This window comes from Lissotriton helveticus, chromosome 3_1 (assembly GCF_964261635.1).
Source record: "Lissotriton helveticus chromosome 3_1, aLisHel1.1, whole genome shotgun sequence".
NCBI lineage: Eukaryota > Metazoa > Chordata > Amphibia > Caudata > Salamandridae > Lissotriton > Lissotriton helveticus.
Genome location: NC_136061.1, coordinates 1,851,551,678 through 1,851,576,072, shown reverse-complemented (window position 1 = coordinate 1,851,576,072; position 24,395 = coordinate 1,851,551,678). Strand labels below are relative to the sequence as shown.

The 24,395-nt window shown below is 43.6% G+C and overlaps 1 protein-coding gene across 5 annotated transcripts in view; it reads left to right on the top strand.

Annotated features, from left to right (window-relative positions):
* The window catches only part of TSPAN4 (tetraspanin 4), a 2,988,612-nt gene that overhangs the window by 1,947,522 nt on the left and 1,016,695 nt on the right, over nt 1-24,395 (top strand). The window lies entirely within an intron of this gene.

Here is a 24,395-nt window from a genome sequence, read left to right as displayed (position 1 = left end):
AGAGCCACCACTGTTTAACATGTGTTTCAAACAGTGTCTTGTGGGTGGTTCTGAGGACGCGCTCCTCCCACCAGCCAACGTAAAGACACCCACAGCTGGGGGAAATATATGCCCCCATCGCCACACCACGTAGCTGTTGATACACTTTTTTGTTAAAGATGAAATAGGTATTGGTCAGGCATATATTAAACATAGCAAGAAGCATTTCATTCTGTTGATAACATTCACTGTGGCGTTTCGATAAAAAATGTCTGATAGCTGCTACTCCATCTTTATGCCGTATACTTGTGTAGAGTGAACTTATGTCCATGACCAACAAGACATATTCATTTTTCCATTCAATAGATTGTATTTTGGATAGAAAGTGGCCAGTGTCACGAATATAAGAGGGTAACATCTCTGCATAGTCATGAAGAAAGTTATCGACGTATTTGGACATTGGTTCTAATAGTCCCTTTTGTGCCGATATTATGCGCCTCCCTGGTACTGGAGTTGTATTTTTGTGCACCTTGGGGATAAAGTACAGTACTGGTGTAGTGTCGTAGTCATTCTTTAAAAATCCAAATTCATTTTTGCTTCATAGCCCCATTCTTTTTCATTGTGAAAGCTGTTTAAACACTGATTCCTTGCTGTTTTTAAGATCATTAAATGCAGCTTTTCTGTAGCATTCTGAGTCACCTAGATATTTTACGCTTCTTGCATATAAAGCTCTCGAGGCCATAGGACTATGTTTCCCCCTTTATACGATTTGTTAATCACAAGTTTATCATTATTCCGCATCAGTGTAGAGTATTGCTTTCCTTGTATTTCCTTTGTATCTCTTTTTGCAATACTTTTCTGTTGAGTTGTTTTAATTCTTCTACAACACAGTCACTAAAAATGTCAATTGCGTCTTTCGGCATCATAGGTATAATTGATGATGGTGGTCGAAAGGGGGTTGAGTTGTTTAAATTACTTTGCATACCTAGTTCCGCCAAATCCTCTTGTGTAGAGCTAGTTGGATTACTTTCTTCTTGGGCTAGGGCATGTAAAGACCTGAGTAATGGAATATCACAAACCTGAACCAATTCATCTGTTGTTGTGGTTGGTGTTGGTGTATTTACTGCTTCAGTCACTTTATTTAGCTTGAAGTGTTTCAGTAGTTTAAATTTCCTAATGAATTTAAAAACATCCACTCACGATTGGGGATATTTGAAATTATTGCCTGGACAGAAAGATAAAACCAATGATAGGAGCTGGAGTTCTGCAATGGTGAGTTCAACATTCGATAAATTGATCACCGTTTTATCAGGGGCCTCTGATTCACCTATTGTTGTGGCCATTTCTTGCCCCTGCCACCCTTGCCTCTGTTTTTTGGGTTTATCTCCTTTATTTTCTCCTGATGTTATTGTATCGCTGTTTTTCCTCATTGGATTGTATGAGCGCAGTGTATGGCGGCGATCTTATATGAGAAACCCCAATTCTTCAGATGGAGTATAATCAGTGGGTAATTTTGTCAGTTGATTATTTGAACTACTATCATCCGATTCATAATTGCTGCTTAAAGAGCTGGCTTCTGAGCTTGATGGGTCGATATTAGCTTGAGCTGTAACACTATTAGATGTTGCCTTAGGGTCCAACGCTTTTGGCATTGTCAAATTTTTTCGAGAAAGTGTTTCATAATCGGTTTTGTCCAGAGCAAATTTCAAAATGTCATGTGATCAAGACACTGTCTTTATCACATGACATCCCCCGGGGCAATCAGCAATAAGTACTATTGCAAATGGTGAAAAAAACAAAATGCCCGCATTTTTTCTCTTTTTCCTCTTCCTTCCCCAACGCATTAAAATAGATGAAATACTTCTAACAGCTTCTGCATATACAATTGGTATTGATTGTTTGTTGGGTCTTACATTCTGCAACATTGCAAAAAAATATGTGGAAATAAAATGAAAGTGCAAAAATTATCATAAAATAAAATATTAAATAATCACCAGTATTAAAACACCACCATAACTGAGTAAAACAATCTTTCAGAGTAGCCTGTGCGATGCTTTCTATATATATAATATAATGGTTCCCGATATCATATTTAGCTAGTGCAAAATTCAGAGTGCAGAGTGCACCTATGGTTTTTTCAGTGAATATATATATATATATATATATATATATATATATAGCGACAATGAAGCTGCTCCTTTCCCCAAGCCAAGCCGGTGATCAAGGGGGTTTGTCCCCGTAACGCGTAAGGCAGTATGGCTAAGAAACTGATGCTGCGAATTGAGTTACATCGCTTTGTTGCTGCTGGCCAGAACATTAAAGGTGAAAACAAACGTAGAGTGGGTGTCTCCATTTGTGCGAGCAAACTCAGATGGAATGTGTAGTGGCCTGCTCTGGCCACGGAGACACCCCACTGCCACCCTGGCGGGTCCACGTGCCTCAATTTCCTCGAGACATACAACTGGAGCTACGTACCTGTTTTGGCAAGAGGAGATTCAGCAACAAGCGGGTACAACATGAAGTAGCAACCCGACGGATAACACATTTGGAGGATGAGGCACAGCGCTTTCCACTATGGATTTTAATTAGGACTGCATTGACCAGAATGCTGAGCGCTGACACGCCCGGATGGGCGGTCCTGAGAAGCCTTCAAGCCCTATACACCTGTGGCGAGAATGAAGGTGCTCCTTTCCCCAAGCCAAGCCGGTGATCAAAGGGATTTGTCCCAGTAACGCGTATGGCAGTATGGCTAAGAAACTGATGCTGCGAATTGAGTTACATCGCTTTGTTGCTGCTGGCCAGAACATTAAAGGTGAAAACAAACGTAGAGTGGGTGTCTCCATTTGTAAGAGCAAACTCAGATGGAATATATATATATATATATATATATATATATATATATATATATATTCACTGAAAAAACCATAGGTTATAGACCATATATAGTTAGGAATTAGCATTTAAAAAACCTTATTTTACTCACACAAAACCATTGAAATTCCATATATAGTTAGTTGCACTAACTATATATTGCGCACCCGCAATCCACTGCTGATGATGTCACATATTACATCATTCATGACATGGTCAGTGACATCACTGATGACATCACTGATGACATCTCAAATGACATCACTGATGACATCACTGATGACAACATCCAGTGACTATGTTTCTGTAAAGTTAAAATATGTCTTACATATTGAAGAATGAGTGGATGTATAAGTGTCTGGACGAAGGATTTAGTAGGTGCATGACTGAATGTATGAGTGAGTGATTAAATGTGTCTCACTGAGTGCATGGGTTAGTGACTAAACTGTCTTAATTTGTGCATCATTATGTCTGTTGTTCTGTAAACTGCTGCATGTGTTGATCAGTAGCTATATGAGTAACTATATGGGTTATTGATTGATTGCCCAAGTATTTGCATGGGAGACTGAGTGTGTGTGTGGCTGGATGGGAGGTGTGTGACTCTGTACAGATCAATGTGTACTTGTATCAATGATTGTATAAGAGAGTAAGTATGTGTTAGTATATGGTTGAAAACGTAAGGTGCTCTATGTTTAACTGTATAGAGTAGAAAATGGAAGTGTGATTGATTCTTTACAGGACTGACTAGGTGTGTGAGTAACTCCATGGATGAGTGGCAGAGTGTGAGTGTCTGTATAGGTGTATGAGTGCATATGATTGTGTTGTAAACATGAGTGATTGTATGTATGAATGATTGTATGGGTGAATGAGTGAATGTGTGTGTAGACGTAGGAATCAGTGAGTACGTATGTAGTAACTAGTATTGGTGTGTCAATGGTTTCAAAAATTATACTCTGTTTTTAACACTGGGTGAAACAGAGGTTATATTAAAATGTGAGGAGATGCATTGTATTGTCACATGAATGATATCATCAGTGATGTGGTCATTGATGTCAAATGAGATGTCATCAGTGATGTCATCAGTGATGTCATTTGAGATGTCATCAGTGATGTCATCAGTGATGTCACTGACCATGTCATGAATGATGTAATATGTGACATCATCAGCAGTGGATTGCGGGTGCGCAATATATAGTTAGTGCAACTAACTATATATGGAATTTCAATGGTTTTGTGTGAGTAAAATAAGGTTTTTTAAATGCTAATTCCTAACTATATATGGTCTATAACCTATGGTTTTTTCAGTGAATTTTCAAGGTTTTGTAAATGCTAATTCCTAACTATATATGGTCTATAACCTATGGTTTTTTCAGTGAATTTCAATGGTTTTTTAATAGCAAATATCATAAGCTGTCGAATGTCAAGTACGTGGTAAGAATTTTTTTTTTCGTGTTTATGCACACTGATCTGCTTTGATTGCTGCCCCCCACCCCTCATTTCTATTAGGAGTACTCTCTCTTTGCAGATAGTGAAGGGTAGTTAACGCAGCCCTTTCCCCCTTTGTAATCCGTCGTGCCTGCTTCTCTCTCCATTTGATTGATTGTTCTCTTTGGTTCATTCTCTATTTACAAACAAGCACAGAGTCGCAATACTCTGTTTAGTCTTTGCAGATAGCGAAAAATCGTGTAAAAAAACAAAAGGAATCGAGCAAAATCAGTAGGCCACTAATGGGATCTCTTTTGACCTCGCTAAAATAGAAACATTAGGAACAACCTGTTGAAAATAGCAATGCGTATGTATATAAGCGGCGTTCATTTGTGTTCACAGTACCCCTTGTTGATTGTTTCAATCGAGCATTGAATTGTTCGAAGTTAATTCTCTTAACGATCTTCTCTACCTGCAAACGAGGAAGAATAGGAATATTCTATCTCCCTTTGCAGATAGTGAAGGGTAGGTAACGCAAGCCTTTAACACGTCGTACCTATTTCATTCCTCATTGATTGATTGATTGTCCGAACATTGACTGTTTGGGAATTAGTTCTTTTTGGAGGTATTCCCTGTTTGCAAATAAACGTAGGAAAATCTTTGCAAGTAGTGAAAGGGTACGTAATGCGGACCGTTCTCCCCCGTTGTAATCTGTCATGCCTATCTACTCCCCACTGATTGATGCACCTTTTTCACCCGGACCATTTACTAGAGATACGTCATCTGGCCCGACCAGAGAGCACCCCTAGTGAAAAGGACATATGCAATAATAACGAAGTGATCACTGTATCCTGTTAACAGAAACTTTACCATGAAACAACCTGGAAAGAAAAAAATAGGAAAACGAAAATCAGTAGGCCACTGATGAACATGAACTTTTATTAAACAACGAACAAAGAAACGATAACATAACGTAATGATAAAACCTATTAATGTCCTAGAAACAAGAAAACGTTAAAATATGCCAGTGGTGAGAGACCAGAAAAACAGTAAGAGAAACCAAATCACCCCTCGCTGTCCCACCGCCTGCCACGCCAAAAAAATCGATAGACTAGGGAAAATGCAAGTCAGTAGAACATCCACCCCCACTCTGGAAACTTCCAAGGTGGGGCAGGGTTCCGGCTACGCCCAGCCGGGAGCAGCCCATATAAGGCAGGTCCTGCTGCCACGCCTCGGCCAGGAGATCCTAACGTAGGGTGTAGCCGGAGGAGAGGCCGAGACCAGCGGGACCCGGCCAGGGGATTGCCTTTACAACGCTGAACAGTTGCAGGGGGGGGGAATGTCTCCTCGACCCTCCCCTCTCTCTCCCAGTCCGGCCGCGGTGGCCCTTGAGAGTTGCAGGTAGTCCCGCCACATGCTCTTCCGGTCCGACCACCAACGGTCGGGGGGCCGAGGCCGACGGGATCCGGCTGCAGCCGATAAACCAAGAAACCCGTTCATGGGGCCAGAGCCAGGGGCGTCCGGCCGACATCCACCGGAAGCCCGGCCCGAAGACGGACGGGACACTTCTTTCTTTTATAATGGCTGCGACAACACTGGAGGGGGATGTCTTGCACATGCCTCCGACCCCCCCCTCGTCCTCATCGCCTGGTCCGGCCATAACAAATCTCAAGCGAGACGCCGTGGGGTGCACTGGGAGGGAGAGACGGTGCGAACAGGCCTCTCCCGCCTCCCCAGGTGGAGGCTTCCCAGCTGCACCCTCAGCGCTCCAGGCGGTGGCATCCTAACAACTACAGTGCTGCACAGTTTCGGAACGACCTAGATAACGGTTCTTCCACTGTGGCCATGCTGCAACGTCTCGCCCGGCAGGGTGGAGCCCGTCCGCTCATGTGACCCCGCGATCGCCGGTAGCTGCCGAACTCTCAAAATGGCGGTCGACCTGGCAAGAGCGGGCCCAACATAAAGAAATGGCCCGGTCACTGGTTGACTCCACCACCGTAGTCCTCCACGACCTTGAAGATTCTAGAGGAGCCGCGGGAGTCTCCGACCCCCGATGGGGAATGACTGCCATGATCGCCCGTGGAGTGACGAAACTGTATCCGCGGGACGTCGGCGCTCCCATGCTGGCGCCAGCCTCACTTTGAATTACTACAATCCTGCAGACCTCACTTCCGGTGAAAGCACAGTGTGACCCGGTAGGAAAAATTATTGCACCCCCTCCCCTTTTTGACTGATAGTTCAAACCACCGATCCTTTCCTTTGCCCTTTTAACGGAACTTTGGACTGCCTCCCCCTCTTTTACATTTTCTAGAGAAAACAAAACATTAACCACTACATTAGCATAGCAGTTGACACCAGAACTGTTTTCAAATTGAAAACCAACAACATCTTCAACAGAATCCTTTTTGTTTCTGCTGTGACCCTGCTACAGCACAGGCATTGTCCCCAGCAGTAATTCTGCAATGCCGGTAAGAATAGCTGTGGTGCCTACTGGACTCACTCACCCCCGCGGCGCCCCACGCCGTTTTTTGCTGGGCGGCAACTTACTAGACATCACTTTCGTGCCATCTAGATTTCAGCGCGTTCTGCTGCCTTGGAACTATTCGCACAACAGACCGCTACTGACAAGAATATTTCATTATTGGTGCTGTCAATTTCAATAAATCTATTGGATAATTAAAAAGAAATTGCCACGGTCTCTTCGTTGTTTAAATGTTTTTACTGTTTTTGTTTTGTTGTATATATTTATATGTTATTAAAGTTTTATATTCCTACTACTTTGTTGGAGTGCTATATATTTTTAATGTGACACATAATTGTAAAAACTTTGATGTACAAAGAGTCATTCCTGGAATCTTCCGCTTCAGGCTCGGTCCCCTCCCCAATCACAATACAGGATGGTTTTCAGATAGTAGGAACGCGTGTGCTGTGACGGATCACATCGGGTGTGGGCCTTGATCTACTATAACTCCTTTGAAGAGGGGTGATTCTTTACAGCTGGGGCCATAAACTACATCTGCAGGGCTAGCTGATAGCCTAGGACCGGCCTGGACATTCGGACACAGAGGAAGAGGAGTGTCAGAGGGTGCGGTAGTGAATAGGGCGAAAGGGAGGTGTCGGGCGGGCACAGAGTGTGATTCTCAGGGAAGAGCAGCGCAGATGGGGGAAGGTTTATTGCCCATGCATAAGACAGAGAGCGGTGGTGACCAGTGCCTGGGGGAGATGCTTACGAGGGTGAGGAGCCATGCTACGAATCGACAGCGTGCAGAGAGTGGGTCTGGTCAAGACATCTAAAATGGCTGCCGTGCACGACAAAAGTGTGGCATTTCAAAAAAGGCAAGATGGCGCAGACAATGTTTTTCAACACTTCCTCATTTCCTTCGAATCGAACGTTAACAGACGTTGGGGCATATTACCAAAGTTAAGCGATATTTATCGCTAACGATGCTTACCAACCAATTTTTTACCACTAAGCATCGTCAGAAATTATCGAAGATAAACCTTACTATTATCAAGGTTTATCGCAAATGCGATAATAAACGGCCGCAATGCATGAATATCGCTAAAAACTCAGCGATATTCATGCATTACCGAGCTAATACTCTTAGCCATGTTATCCACCTCCCATTGGATAACATGGCTAAGAACTGCTCAGGGCAGGTGTTACTTTTTGGAGATATTCGCGCTTAGCGCGAATATCTCCAAAAGTTGGTAATAGGAGATAGATATCTTGCATGTTGTAATGCAAGTTATTGTGGTATATGGAACTCATACCATAATCTCTCAGGAAAGCAGAAACTGATCCTTTTGGGACCGCCTAAAAAGGCCTAGGGGGTGAGGAGTACTCTACTTTGCCCCCTTTTCACGTTCCGAACTATTTTATTTTACTCTCTTCTGTAATTACACAAAATACCAGCGATAAGATGCATCGGAGACACACAGTGAGAGAAAGGAGGCCGGAGATGAAGAAGACATGTCAAATACACATTGGAGATAATATAGTGGCAGAAGGGAAGTAAATATGAGTAAACTTACCATGTAACATAAAAATGTTGCACTCTATACTATAAGTCTCATTTTATACTACAATCACTTCGCTACAACCTCATAAATTAAAAATAAAAATAAATAATGTCTCAAACAATTTTTGATTTCTAAATATAAATTTATTCTTCAGAATTTTCTAAATTTGAAACAACTAGTAACATGTCCTCATCAGTAATTTCCTCTTCAATCATCTCATCTGGAATCTCCTCATTAAAAGTCTGCAATGATGATTCTTGTAACTCTATGGTCTCCAAACACTCGATAAATTCGCCATCAAGAGATTGATCAAAAAAATCATTCAAGTCATCTCCTCCTTCTGACAATATTTCATTATTGGTGCTGTCCATTTCAATCAATGTAGTGGAATCATTCAAGTCATCTCCTCGTGACAATATTTCATTATTGGTGCTCTCAATTTCAATCAATGTAGTGGAATCATTCAAGTCATCTCCTCCTTGTGACAATATTTCATTATTGGTGCTGTCCATTTCAATCAATCTAATGGAATCATACAAGCCATCTCCTCCTTGTGACAATATTTCATTATTGGTGCTCTCAATTTCAATCAATGTAGTGGAATCATTCAAGTCATCTCCTTGTGACAATATTTCATTCTTGGTGCTGTCCATTTCAATCAATCTAATGGAATCATACAAGTCATGTCCTCCTTGTGACAATATTTCATTATTGGTGCTCTCAATTTCAATCAATGTAGTGGACAATTCAAAAGAAATTGCCACGGTCTCTTCATTGTGAGCCATTTTATTTTGAAATTGCTTGCTGTAAATTGCAGAAAAAAATAATCACTTTCATTTATCGTTTTTAGTAATACATAATATAAAACTAACTTCATCAAGTATTTAGTATAACAGAAGGACTGCAAATAAATAACAGAAAACATTTTTCAAATTATCTTCAAGTGTACAACATAGTTCCCCTTACAAATTAACAACTCACCTTTTTAAAAGTAGCAGAAGTGTTAGTACTGTGTAAATCAAACACCAGAAATTCACCACCAAAAATTCCTCACAAATGTACCTCAGACAGTAGTATCACAAAATGGCTGTGGTTTCCTCTCATTTGACATATATACATAACCAATTAACTTTCATCACACACAAATACAAAACCAAAGTAACATTTTAATTGGTTCTAAATTTCAACACTTTCAAATGTGTTTTCCCCATGCAATTTTCCATAGGACATTTACATACGTCTACAGCCTGAATGGCTGAACGGAATTACACCAAACTTGGCAAAATGGTACATCAAACCTAAGAGGTCAGGAAGGATCTACTATGCCCCCTTATGGTCATTTCCCCCTTCGCTTTGGCCTCCTCTTGTCTCTCAATCCTACCGAGGGACAAGATGGCGGCCGCTACGGACTGTTTGGAATGTTGACAGACGCCGGAGAACCAATCAGCTTCGCAAAGCTCCGTAACGCGAAAAGTACGCGAAGCGGAGCGCTGTTACAGATATATATCTTTTTTTCAACGTTAATTTCTCAAAATCCACTGGAGCACATATATTGAGACCTAGCAAAGGCACATCGGGCTACCAGTCCCTAATATTTTGCCAAGTTTCGTGCAAATCCATTCAGCCGTTCGATTATTATTATTTTGTTTTTTTTTTGCCCCGCGGGGCCCTTTTAAAACCTCCACATCAAACCTAGGGGGTCAGCGAGGATCTACTATGCCCCCTTATAGTTATTTCCCCCTTTGTTTTGACCTCCTCTTGTCTCTCGATCCTACCGAGAGACAAGATGGCGGCCGCTACGGACTGTTTGGAATGTTGACAGACGCCGGAGAACCAATCAGCTTCGCTTCACAAAGCTCCGTTGCGCGAAAAGTCCGCGAACCAGAGCGCTAACCGGTCCGCTGTTACAGATATATATCTTTTTTTAAACGTTAATTTCTCAAAATCCACTGGAGCACATATATTGAGACCTACAAAAGGCACATCGGGCTACCAGTCCCTACAATTTTGCCAAGTTTCGTGCAAATCCATTCAGCCGTTCGGGCTAAAAGTGAGGCCAACCGCCCTATGGAAAACTCAATGTTAAAAACACGTTTTGGGACCCCCCTTTTTTCTCGGCCCCCACTGGACGAACCCCCCCCAAATTTTCAAGGGCTGCTCAGAAACAAAATGTGCCATTTTCCTGAAAATTTCAGCCGATTCCGTCCACAAACGCCAAAGTTATTAGACATAGAATTTTCAAAAAACCCATAGAGAAAAAATCCTAACTATATATACCTACTGGCGACCGCCAGTAGGTAATATATATATGCAGACTCAGCAGGTCCGTGTGCCATGGATACAGAAGCACACAACGGAACAACCTACCGGTTTGATTGACATAAGGAAAGCGGCAGGAAGGTATTGCACCAAACAGCAACCCGATGGATAATTATTAATGAAGGGAAACAGACGGCGTCTACTAAAGACTGTACACTTACATGAACTGCAAATACCAGCAAGCACAGCCCGGACACGCCCCTGTGGGGGCAGTCTGATAAATCCTTTTAAACACCTGATTGAAGTGAACACACTGCTCCATTCCCACCTTAGCCCAGCCAGTGAACAAGGGAAGTTGTCCCGGGACGCGTGTGGCATTAGTGGCGAAATTCATGCTGGAAGGTCCGTTACCAAGCCTGTTGCTGTCTATCAAATAAAGAAGGCAAAGGATATATATATATATATATATATATATATATATATATATATATATATATATATATATATATATATATATATATATATATATATATATATATATATATATATATATATATATATATATATATATATATATATATATATGAGAACCAAGTCCTGGAAAGAAAGCAAACTCCCTTTCGGCAAACTGCTAGACCAGGAACGGACCACCACAAGGTTTTTGAAGTTTCTTAGTGCATTTTATTCCAGCCTTCACACAACATGATGCGTTTCAACCGAGTTTCCCCTGCCTTGATCGCATCATATATATATATACATATACGGAAAGCGGGTTCCCTGTGTTTTACTCCTCCAATGTCGACAACAAGTCCCAAAGGAACACAGAAAGGCAGCACTCACTGCAGCAACACTAAGGCAAGATGTAGTTGTTTTAAGCGTTCTTCATTTTATTTTGTTTCTATTTTTTCCTCCAAAGATTCTCCATTTGAAAGTGCAAAGTGCTAGGTGCATCAGGAGCAAACAAACAAACTACGCGTTTCGGCCAGAGGCCTTCGTCTGGGTCTATATATCTATCTATCTATCTATCTATGTATAAATATATATCCACAACAATCGTCTCCGCACGTTTGAAAAAAACGATGACCATGCCACTTTTCCCATATATATGAGCGTGAATTTATTTTTGATAAACACTCAATCACTCGACGTATTTCGGAGGGAGACCTCCTTGCTTGTGAGCAAGGAGGTCTCCTTCCGAAACGCGTCGAGTGATTGAGCGTTTATCAAAAATAAATTCACGCTGATAATGGGAAAAGTTTCCTGGACATCGTTTTTTTCAAACGTGTGGAGATGATTGTTAGGGATTATTGGGAATCGCGACCCCGTCTGGGCCCACCGCTGCAAGTGGCTGGTGTTTTTGCGCGAAGCAAATTGGTAGAAACGAGATATATATAAATAAAGAAAAAGATTAGACAAATCATCAATCGTAATTGGCCCACCATTCTAACTGACACGGTGCTAGGAAGTATGTTGCCAAATAAACCACTGGTAACATTCCGGAGAGCACAGAGCATGGGGACAGTGTTGGATCAAAGTAGTCCAGAATTGAAGCAAAAAGCGGTCTGGCTTCAACCAGCATCGGGGTTCCGTAAGTGCTCTAGTTGTAGGGCTTGTCAATTTGGCACTAATAAAACTCACTACAGCACCCCATTTAAATCAGTGGACACGCCTATTATTGGCAACCCCACATGTAAGACCGACCATGCTGTGCACGTCCTGACGTGCACCTGCGGCCTTAATTATATAGGCAGTACCAAGCAGCAGGTGCACGTCAGGCTCTTACAACACATCAGGGCCATTTTGCACTGCGACCAATCTTATCCAGTGGCTCGTCATTTTCAAAGCACACATAATAAAGATGTTAATTGTCTATCTTATTATGTGGTAGCCTCAGTCCCCCCTCTTAGACGTGGTGGGAATCGAGAGCTTAAACTGAGGCAATTAGAATCTCGCTTTTTTCTTGAATATGACAGCAAGTGGCCGAATGGGCTCAACAACACAGAAGATTTACGTATTTTTCTCTAAAAACTTTACCCCTTGCTCCAATAAATCTTATTCCCTCAGGTAGTCAGGTTCCCTGTTACCTAGAGATGATTGCTGTGCATAGTGAACTTTGTGTCCAGGTTTTCTCTAACTGTTTCTGTTTTCCTGCATTCCGTGGCTAGTCAAGTTCCTTGTTAGCCACGGTAATAATAGTTATCAACTCTTCACCTCCATTTAGCTGTTTACATTTATCACCATTGTGGATTTTAGCACTTTTTATATATGGGTGTTTTTATCACTTTTTTTAACATGATAATATTTTTATACCTGTACAAAATGTTTTAAATGATGCTTTTTTATAAAGACAAAATTGTGAGTATTCCTAATTGTCGAAATTAGTATTCATGTACACATTTTTTACACAGGTTACTTTATCATGTATTTGCCACATTTTAAATTATTATTCCCTTTAGCACGTTTGATCGCACTTTATGAACAGTTAAGACACTGATCTAGTACAGCACTGTTGTTTGCACTTTAATGTTTAGCCTGCCCTGTTTACACTTGAATTTTGTACTATAGACTTAGAATTCTGTCAATTCATGGATTCATCCAGGTATATACTTCGTCTACAAATCTGAAATAAGAAACACTTTACAATAATATTTTTACTAATGAAATTGTAAATTGCTATGTTTTATTAATTAACTGGCATTTGTATAAATGTGTTTTAACTTATTTTGCGTAGTTGCACGAAGAATAGCTATGAAACACTCAAAGATGTTGTTTATGTCTATGGTCATGTGACTGTTTGAAGGGCGGGGCTTATGCTATTCACTTGAAGCATTATAAAAACAAAAAAAGTTGCACTAGTTCCTTGCATGTGAACAAGGGCTCTCGAAGCCCGAAACGCGTATTGCCCTCATGTTTTATCAGCTGCAATAAAGTACAGAACCTGTGAATCCAGTGGTCCGTCTCCTACTTTGCCTGCCTCGCCGGTCCTGGGTGGATCAGGAAGTGGCGTTCTGTGGAGTTTCGATATATATATATATATATATATATATATATATATATATATATATATATATACACATACATACATACATACATACATACATACATACATACATACATACATACATACATACATACATATACATACATACATACATATATATATATATATTACCCACTGGCGTTCTCCAGTATGTAGTTATAGTTAGGACCAAGTTTCCCATGGAAACACATTTGTTGTTTTGCTTAGAACTTTGGCGTCATTTGATAAACCGTCATGAAATTTTCAAAACTGATTCTTTGTTCATATCAGCTCCTATGTTAAAAGTGTGGGGGTGATTCGTCAAGGGGGGCCGAGATAAAAGGGGGGTCCCAAAACATGTTTTCTTCATGTTAATTTCCATAGGAAACTTTAGACAAGGCTACAGGTCGAACGGGTGAACGGAATTACCCCAAATTTGGCAGGGTGAAGGGTCTTAGTCTAGAAAGCACGCTTTTGTTTATTTGGTGTAAATTTGTTCAGTAGGTTTGGAGAAATATCGAAATTTACAGATATCGATATTTGGGATTTCTGCCATCTGATTGGCTGAAGCGTTACAAGCACAAGCTTGCTGCTTATTGGTTGCGAGCGCTGCGAGCGGTTGCAACTAGGAAGTGTTGGCCGCCATTTTGTGATTGCGTTGAAGCAAGTAAGGGGAAAAAACGGCGAGAAAAGTGGGAAAGAGGAGGGTATAGGCACTGTAACCTCCGTGGTGTGTTTAGGGTGTGCTATGGAGGGGGTGCAAAGCAAAATATTTACCCCTACAGGTGTGAAAGTGGTGGGCTGCAGAAATTAAGTGAGGTATTGCCTAGAGTCTGATGCTGCTAAGGTGAGCTGGTGCGGGACTCGGGGATTAAAGCGTGAATTGTGTGTCTTATGCTGTGAAGTCATCTGCCGTGGCCGTTGCACTACACCTGTGGAAGTAGTGTTAGCATGTGTTTATACCTACTAGGACAAACTACTGACCCGTACTGGTCTGAAAGTCCTGGTGTACGGAAAATATGTGTGGTATTGTCTAGAGTCTCATTGTGCTAAGCTGAGCTGCTGCCAGACTCGGAGATGATGGTGTGAGCCCATACTGTGTGTCATATGCTGTCAAGTCATGTGCTCTGGCCGCAGTGCCACATCTGTCTAAGTAGCATGTAGTTATACCTATACGGAGGAACTTTTGTTTCTGGCCGCTGTGCCACATCTGTCCAGTGTGATCATGTAGTTATACCTATACGGAGGAACTTTTGTTTCGAACGTTGTAACTTGTGTATGGTCCTTAGGGAGTGTTATACAGGGAGTGTTAAGGTAAATTTGCGCGTATCTAATCAATTTGGTATTTGTAAAGTGCAAACTACTCACTCCTGCGGGTCTGATGGCGCTGGGGGTGTAAGCTGAGCTGCTGACGGAGTCGGGGTAAAGTAGCTGAACTGCTGACCCCTACCGGTCTGAAAGTGCTGGGTACGGAAATTAAGTGAGGTATTGCCAAGAGGGCCATGCTGCTAAATTGATCTGCTGCTGGACTCGGGGATGAAACCGTGAGCCCAAACTGTGTGTGCTATGCTGTGAAGTCATGTGCTCTGGACGCTGTGCCACACCTGTCTAACTTGTATATGGTGCTTCGGTGGTGTTGTACAGGGAGTGCGAAGGTTAATCATACGGTATTCCTAAAGCGCAAACTACTCACCCCTATGGGTGAGTAGAGCCGGTGATCAAAGCGAGAGCTCCGTGCTGCAAAGTCAGATGGTCTGGCCGCTGCGCCACAGCTGATTGGAGAATACATTTTGGCGAGGGTCCGGGAGTTGCCGTTACCTGGCCCTAAAATAGCGGGCCTAAGTTGTAAGTTATAGGGTGGTTCTAAAAAGATCCCTTGTGTTCATTAGTTGGAGCTACATATAAGTGCGGATGCACAGCTTCAAGTTATTCAGGAAAACTCGATTTCCCTGATCTGTGAAGTGTACTCCATCACTTCTGTAGATATCAGCCATATCAAAACGTATGTTGTTGTTGTAGATGGACCCCATTTTGTGGTCTCTGAGGTATGCAGACACAGCTTTGTTGACTTTCTTCCTAGATTTTTCAATCTGAGGACAAAATTGTTTTGACCATTTCCACTTCTGTCTTTGGCATATATTGAAATATACAAAGACGGTTTGAGGCAAAAGTAACATCAGTGGTCCAAAAGGAGTCCTTCATAAGCATTTCCAAACCTACCCCAGTCAATGTGCCTAGGTCGTTTCCACCACAGTGCACAATCATGAGGTCGGGGTGCTGGAGATGCAAACATGTTTTAACCAAAGGCAGTAATTGGTGCCACTTCAATCTTCTCTGTGCAAACCATTTAAAGTCCACATTTTGTAAACCTAGGTTTAAGTCAATACGTTTCTGTTCTGCATACCTCTTGCACCAGAAAATATAGCTATGTCCTACGATCCATGCTAGCATTTTGAAGATATGGCTGGAAGGTATGGAAAGATGTCTGGAGCTCATGCAGTTCCTTCGTAGAATAAGAGATATGTTTAAAGATGGGGAACTACTTTTTTTGCCATAGAAAACGATACCTGCTTGGGAGATGAAAAGCATTGTTTTTTAAAAGTAGGGTGCACACTCGTTTTGTGGAAAAGCATCTTTGTGATTGGTTAAGAAAAAGCAGTTTGAATGTGGGGTAAATATTATAGGATAAAATTTGCCCAACTCAACCACACCTGCTACTTGCATTTGGAAGGCACTGTTCGAACTTAAAGCAATCGTGAACTTTTAACCTGCATGTGCCGTTAAATGTTCGAGAAAATGTTGCAAAAAAATATCTTTCGGTTTAAAAAAATTGATGAACTTTTAACCTGCACGTGTTGTAGAATGTTCTAGAAAGTGTGTTGATAGAATACTTTGCACTGCTGACTTCAGTGTGTCGTTTAATATGAAAAACACTGTTTATATGGAAAATTAAAAAGAAACTAATAGAGAGAAGTTTTGAAACTTAAAAGAATCAAGGAAGTATTCTAATTTGTTCTTTACATATATTTTTGTGTGGAGGAACAAAATTATAGACACAACAGCACCAGGAAGAGGAAGAAGCAGGGAGAGGGGGAACGGAGGGGGATGGGCACAATGGCACACATGCACAATCAAGTACAGCACAAGTATAGACAAACAATGGCCAAAATGAAACACACCAACAAGGAGCATGTCACACAACCCGCCAACATCACACACCTGAACGAGCATAGAAGTGTAAACCACGCTCCATTCATACAGGATTTGTACAAAGGGCTGTCGTGGGTGTTGTGGGATGTCTGGGATCGTGGTCATCATGGATGAGATGCTCAGCACATGGCACATGAGCGGGTTCACTGTGTCATGTTGCCAAACAGCTGTTCCTCCCTTCCACAAGCCCCCACACTTTTGTACGGTGCGCTGTTGTATCCTGTGCACTCGTACGGCACAGCATTGTAATGCCTATTCGGGCATGTCCTGCGGCATTCCAACTACACCATGAGAGTGCCGTTTGGTGGTGGTGGTGCATGCCACTTTACAACATTGTCTGCTGTGGCCCTTGTGGCAGGTCACACCAGAACACAAAGACACACTTACCGCACTTCCTGAACACGGACATGTCCGAGACACCCCGTTTCCCTTGCCGGATTGGCACACCCCTGCGCTGACCTGTGTACGCTGGACCAGCACAAGCCTCTTGTGCATGCAGGAGGATGCGAGCGTAGCTACATGTCCAGGGTCACTGCCAACTTTGAGGGGACATGGTAACGTCTGCTAAAGACAGCACACTGTGATGTTGCAGGGCCCGTGTCTATCATGCTAACACAATGACCACATGGATGCAATTGCTCAGAAGCGGGTTTGGGGGGCGTTGGCAGTCCTGGGGTTGTTAAGATGAGTCTGGTTGCCCTCATGTGTTTCCCTGTATGATGCTCATTGACTCTATGGCACCTGTGGGTGTTCTGGTGTGTCTCTTGGCTGTGTTTCCTTTCATGCTGCAGGTAGTCATCCTGCTTAACCACAGCAGAAAGCAGGTGTAAAATACCTGGTGGTAACGTGGGTTATCTCCAGAGTTTCTTTCACATTGCAGTTGTTGTGAAGGTTGTGTTGTCATTTTTTCGGGTGCAGAACAATATACGAACTGTGCAGTGTATCCCGTCAAGATCCAGCACCTGACGCACTATTCCTAATCAATATAAATACAATGAGATTTCTTCATTGATTTTGTGTGTATACAGTAAGTGCAGGCACTACCTCAGTGCAATTCAATACAGGATTTTAGTATTTAGAATAAATCGCAAATGTGCACCTCGTGTCTTTTTGCACGGGAACGGCTACTCTGCATTTCATTATCAGCACTTTAATGCAACTAAAGTTGAGATAAATCTAACACAGTATTCAGAAGTTGGTGAAAACTGCAGAGATCCACCAGTATTACCGCGATAAGTGCCCCAAAATTTAACACCATGGTGGATACCAGCAAATAACAGTAATAAGAACAAGAGTCACAAAGCAGTTAAGAAAACAACCAAAAAGGATAATATATTTTTTTTATAAACATATAAACCATAAACTATTTCAAATTGTATTTTTTTATTAATATATATATAAAAAATAAACCAATCAACAAAAATTTAAACAAATATAATAGAAAACAACAAGGTCGAAGACTCCTGTGAGGACCATGGATGTCGACAACAGAGCCTGAAAAATAAAGCACAAAATAAGGACATGTGTAATGCACATATCAAAGGACTGAGAGAGAGAAACGGAGAAGGAAAAAACAACCTAGAGGGAAAAAGAAAGGGAGTGAGATAGAGAGAGAGAGAGAGAGAGAGAGAGAGAAGGAAAAGAGAGAGAGAGAGAGAGAGAGAGAGATAGAGAGAGAGAGAGAGATTGAGAGAGAGAAGAAAGAGAGAGAGAGAAGGAAAAGAGAGAGAGAGAGAAGGGAAAAGAGAGAGAGAAGTAAAAGAGAGCGAGAGAGAAGGAAAAGAGCGACAGAGAGAGTGGAGGAAAGAGAGAGAGAGAGAGAAGGAAAAGAGAGAGAGAGAGAGCGAGAGAGAGAGAGAGACTGTCGCCTCTGCGCATCCATGAGCAAATAATTACCTGGTGCCAGCGGAGTGTGCAGCAGAGGGCGGACTCCACGTGCCTGTCAAAACCCTGCCGATCTCAGAGGTGTTGCTGAGTCCTGAGTCATGAATGGCAGAGACCACATCAGATTTTGCGCAGATCTTACAGATGTCGCTGAGTCCTGAATGGCGGAGACCACATCAGCTTCTTTGCGGATCTGACAGATGTCGCTGAGTCCTGAATGGTGGAGACCACATCAGCTTCTCGCGGCCCAGCAGATCTCGCACATGTCGCTGAGTCCTGAGTCGTCAATGGCGGAGACTACCTCAGGGTTTGGTGCCACTAAGCCTGTGAAACTCAAGTCCGTGCCAAGCGGTGGTAGGCCCCTGATGGCCACATGAGTTTGGGGTGGCACTAACCCTATGCATATGAAGTCCACGCCAAGGGGATGGTAGGCCCCTGACGGCCATACAGCTGAGGGTGCGACTAATCTTCTGCGCAACTTTTCATGGACGCTTCATGGTTGAGACCTGTGGAGCGTTCGCCAGCTAGTCAGCACCGGCAATAAAGGATGTAATGTTGTCGATCTTATATATTTGCGTGGTCACAAGGCCTGTGACGCATGTGCCGGATGGGTGTGGTGTGTGTACAAACCTGCCCTCAGGGAGTGGCTGTGAGATGTTGAGAACTAGACCACTGACCTGCACATCAACAGCGAGTACGCCTGCGACAGGTAGCTATGTGAGGCCAACGTTGGAACGTAATCGGAGTGGCGTGGCGTGGCTTATGACGGAACAGGGCAGGGATAGCTACAATGACGTGGACGGCTCGTAGTACTGCATCTGTGAGTCGAGCGGACGGGCCACGGCTGTCCCACTGCGAGCCTGGGTGCGAACTGTTCAGAAAGTCACACTACATAAGTATTGAAGAATCATTTTGTGATTCAGTCCGTCAGCTGGCATCTGTCGAGGCATTTGTGAAAACATATCGGAGTTCTTTCTGTTAGAGATACCCCTTTGACGCTCCCTCTCCCCACATTAGCAGGTAGCGCACCCTCTTCCCACATTTCCAACAAACCCACAACAACTTTCTTGTGCCCGGAAGTGTCCCTGTGAGGTAGGACAAAGAAGAATCTTAGTCAGGTATTGATTTACATATAAAAAATGTATTTAAAGAAAAGAACAAATTAGACTGAAGGGAGTCTGGTGTTGTGATCGCTGCCACGAAGTTGGGGTCACTGCCATTCAGGACTCAGGACACAGTTACTCATGTGGGATTGGTTTGTGTTAAATAGGGTTAGTGGCACCAGAAGCATTGAGACTGTATGAGCCTGTGATGGTGCTTGGTGTGGACGGCCTCACTGGGAGTAATGTGTGTTGCCTACTGGACTGCCTCATGTGGAATCGGGACTCTATCTGAATTGTGAGCTCTGCTGACCCTAGTGTAGTCTAGAGGTAGCAATGAGGAAGGGCCCACAGCCATGTGCATACGTTGTTGGTCCAAGCGGTCTGTGTAGTGCAGGTTCAGTGGCACTACCTGTCGCCAGCCTTCAGTATGAAAATACTCCTCACTAATCAAAGGGAGTCAGGTGCTGTGGTCGTTGCCACAAAGTTGGGGTCATTGCCATTCAGGACTCAGGACACTGTTACACATGTGGAATTGGCTTGTATTAAATAGGGTTAGTGGTACCAGAAGCATTGAGACTGTATGAGCCAGTGATGATGCTTGGTGTGGACGGGCCGCATTGGAAGAAATCTGTCTTGCCTACTGGACTGCGTCATGTGGAATCGTGACAGTATCTGAATTGTGAGTTCTGCTGACCGTAGTGTAGGCCAGAGGTAGGGATGAGGAAGGGCCCACAGCCATGTGCATATATAGGTGGCCCCACCGGCTTGCATAGTGGAGGGTTAGTGACACCACGTGTGGCCGCCATTGCATATGCAAATATCCCTCACTGATTGAAGCGAGCCTGGTGCTATGGTTGCTGCCACGGAGTTGGGGTCGCTGCCATTCAGGACACAGGACACAGTTACATATGTGGGATCGGCTTGTGTTAAAGAGGGTTAGCGTGAGTACATGTCACTGGCTTGCATATCGAAATATGCCTCACAAATCGAAGGGAGTATGGTGCTGTGCTTGGTGCTAGGGACTTGGAGTCAATGCCATTCAGGACTCAGGACACACATGTGGGATCGGCTTGTGTTAAAGAGGGTTAGTGGGACTATGTGTCGCCGGCTTGCATATCGATATATGACTCACAAATCGAAGGGAGTATGGTGCTGTAGTCATTGCCACGGACTTGGGGTGACTGCCTTTCAGAACTCAGGACACAGTTACACATGAGGGATTGGCTTGAGTTGAACAGAGTTAGTGGCACCACGTGTCGCTGCCGTTGCACATGGAAATATGCCTCACTCATCGAAGGGAGTGTGGTGCTGTGTTGGTGCCATGGACTTGGGGTCAGGACACAGCTACACATATGGGATCGGCTTGAGTTAAACAGAGTTAGTGGCACCATGTGTTGCCGGTCTTGCAATTCGAAATAAGGCTCACTGATCGAAGGGAGTCTGGTGCTGTGGTCGGTGCCAGGACAGGACTCAGGACACCGTTACACATGTGGGATCAGCTTCTGTTGAAAACGGTTAGTGGCACCATGTGTCGTCGGTCTTCCACAGTGTAGGCCAGAGGCAGCGGGGAGGAAGGGCCACAGCCACGTGCATACGTTGGTGGCCCCACCGGCCTGCGTAGTGCAGGTTCAGTGGCACCACATGTCGCCGGCCTTCCATATGCAAATTCCCCTCACTAATCGAAGGGAGTCTGGTGCTGTGGTCGCTGCCTCGAAGTTGGGGTCACTGCCATTCAGGTCACAGTTACACTTGTGGGATTGGCTTGTGTTAAAGAGGGTTAGTGGTACCACGTGCCGCCGCCATTGCATATGTAAATATCCCTCACTGATTGAAGCAAGTCTGGTGCTATGGTCGCTGCCATTCAGGACTCAGGACACAGTTACACATGTGGGATCGGCGTGTGTTGAACAGTGATAGTTGGCACCACATGTCGCAGGTCTTCCACAGTGTAGGCCGGAGGCAGTGGTCAGCAAAGGCCCACACGCATGTGACATTGACATTGACTTGAGCTGCACAGATTAGGAGCATTTGGTCTTCTTAACCCATTATAGTCTCTTACACAATTTGCATCACTACTAATCTTGAATTGTGAACCATGGTAACCCCAGTGTAAGCTGGAGGCAGCGGTCCGGATGGGAGAACAGCCACGTGGCGTTGAGTTCAGCTGCGCAGTTAGCGGCACCTGGAGCACTCAGCGTGTGCACACCCTGCGATGATAAGTGGTCTCGGTGGGCTGCACTGTGAGCAATGTCTTTTGTCTAATGAATTCTGTTTAATAAGGCCACGTGGTGATGACTTATGGTGCAGTGAGTTAGTAGCATCTGAAACACACAGCGTGTGTGCAGCCTGCGATGATGCGTGGTCCGGGCGGGCCGCACTGGGAGCAACGTGTCTTGCGAACTGGACTACGTCATCTGCAATTGCCACTGCATCTGAATTGTGAACCCTACTGTCCACGGTGTAGGTCGAAGGCAGTAGTTGGTCCAGACATAAGTCTGTGGTGCTGTGCCGCTGGGTTTGCAGGGGGCCTGTGAGGAGGAGGCCCGCGGTCATGGCTGCAGAAACGTGCCAGGGTGAAGGCTGCCGCTCTGGCAGACTCGTTGGTCTTCGCACAAGTGAACCACGTCCAGGGCCTGGCCTATTTATTCATAATCCTACGCTGGAGTGGCGTACATTGGACCAACCCACTCTGCTTCCATTTCCAGGGGGGGGGCAACACAGCTAAATGACGAGATCTTCCCCATTGCGTGAGGTAACATGGTTGTGTCCACTGGGCACTACACTACAAGTATCAATACTATATCTCCACATGGAGAGGTTTGTGCTTTGCATAGTGAGGTCTGTGCAGCACATCACCGGTACACTTGGCATTGTGGGCATTATTATTGATGGGCAACTTGCCTCCTTCGCACATACTTGGTTGCCACATTTCCCAACATTCAGCTATTGTGCGGCTGAGGGGCTATGGCATTTTGGGAAGGTCCATTGTCCTTTTTTGCGCTGCCTTGGTGGTAGTGGGGGGTGGTCCGGGGGAAGGTTCTGGTGGTGGTGGCGCTGGGTGTTGTGGCCTTGTTGGGTGTCAGAGGTGCATGATCAGTAGCTCTATCACATGTTGGTCTTTAGATGTAGCTGTGAGTTGGGGCCAATTCACGCAGTAGATAGTCGATGTTCTTACACCAATTAAAGGTTGATGTTAATTTGTTACTGGTAACTCGGCCTATCGCCTGTTTTTGGATCGCATTGCAGATTTGGCTGGTCGTTGAAAATATGGGGAAGTGGTGTTTTCATTTTTAGTTTTCACTGGAACGCTTACTTTGCATATCATTAGCGTTAGTTTAGGATCTCGTTTGTCGCGATTTTTTTTTGCGGAAGGTATAGATGGAAAACTGGTGAGATTTGCAGTTTTCACCAGGTTGAGAATGGGATGATAATTTAAAAACACAAAAAAATAGATTTAATGAACATTAAAATTAGAAATTAGCATTTAAAAAACCTTTGAAATTCACTGAAAAAACCATAGGTTTCAGGGACGTTATAGTTATTTTGACATTTCACTCATACAAAATTATAGAAATTCCCCTGTTATAGTTAGCTCAACTAACTATAACATGGGAATTTCTATCGTTTTGTATGAGTGAAATGTCCACCTAACTATAACGTCCCTGAAACCTATGTTTTTTTCAGTGAATTTCTAAGGTTTTTTTAAATGCATAAGTTCTAACTATTACGTCCCTGAAACCTATGGTTTTTTCAGTGAATATATATATTACCTACTGGCAGTCGCCAGTAGGTAGTTATAATTACAACCTAGTTTCCATAGGAAAAGCATTTTGTGATTTGTTAATAACTTTGGCGTCATTTGATGAATCTTTGTGAAATTCTCCCCAAAAAAAGTCTATTCAGGTCAGCTCCTATCCTGAAAGTGTGGGGGTGAAACGTCAAGTGGGGGCTGAGAAAAAAGGGGAGTCCCGAAACACGTTTTCCCCATGTTAATTCCCATAAGAGCCACCAGGTACGTCCAGTAAGCGCCACAGCGTTGCTTTGCAGAGAGGTGTCAAAAGGGGCGAGCCTCAGACCACCTCTCTGCAACGCAGCTCTGTTGCACTTACTGGAGGAACCTGGTGGGCTAATTGGCCCCCAGGGTTCAAAGGGAATTAATCCTCCAAATTAAAACCAACCAGGGGGCCCTTTTGACCAGTGTTGAAGGGAGGGGCGGGGCCTGATATGACATGTGTGTACTTATGCAATCACTCCGCCAAAACCCAAACACTTATAAATTTACCATGCACTCTCCTTGCAGCGCTCTAATCATCCAGTCACTACCCATGCACTCATGCAATGACTCATGCACTAACTCATGTACTGCTACAATACCCTGAGCAGTACTCATGCAGTCTAGCCATCGCCCTGTCACTACCCATGCACTCCTCCAATCACCCAGCGAGCACCATGTACTTATCCAATCGCTCTGCCAAAACCCAGGCACTTATAAATTCACTATGCACTGTCCTTACTGTACACTAATCATCCAATCAGTACCCATGTACTTATGCAATGACCCAAGCACTAACACATGCACTGCTACAATCCTCTGAGCACTACCCAGCAGTCCAGCCATTGCC